Genomic DNA, 623 nt, shown 5'->3' with positions numbered 1-623 from the left:
AAAGACAACCTGAGTGCTGGGTGGGGTGGGGGAACCGCCACAGTGAGTGCTCAAGTAAGAACAGAAATATTTGACTGGACTGGGTCCTAACAGAGGCGATTTTATTACCCTAAATGTCCTGGAAACCCTGTTGCCTCTGGCTCGAGAAGACTCCAGGCTTGGTCATTCCCGGATGACCTGCTGCAGCAAGCCTTGGCGTCCTTCTGCAAGTGGCTGTGACATGAGTCATGGGGGCAGTCTCTAGCGAGGCTGAACAAGAGGTGGGTACAGAACAGGGAGGTTGCATCTTCTCCCCATCAAAGGTGAGAGACCAGCAGGCTGACAATAGCCACTGGACCCCCTGGGGCTTATGGTGGGGACCAAGGGGTCAGCATCAGCAGGAGGAGGTCGAGCCCGGGGAGGACAGGTCAGGCCAGTCCAGGCCCTGACAGAAGTGACCCTGCTGTTAACTGCTGAGCAGTGCCCATAATATCAAAACCAGACATTGCCTTAGGATGGAAAGAACACGCTGGGTTCTTTCTTACCATCCTTCTCATTTAAAGGAGCAGTGAGGTCCAGGTTCCTAATTCTTTCCCTTTGTGAAAGTCGCCACTTTTATTTAATGAGGGAGCCTAGGCATGCTC

The sequence above is a fragment of the Papio anubis genome, chromosome 8 (genome assembly GCF_008728515.1).
Source record: "Papio anubis isolate 15944 chromosome 8, Panubis1.0, whole genome shotgun sequence".
In the NCBI taxonomy this organism is placed as follows: domain Eukaryota; kingdom Metazoa; phylum Chordata; class Mammalia; order Primates; family Cercopithecidae; genus Papio; species Papio anubis.
The sequence above is the reverse complement of the archived record's forward strand: the minus strand, read 5'-3'. Positions refer to the sequence as shown.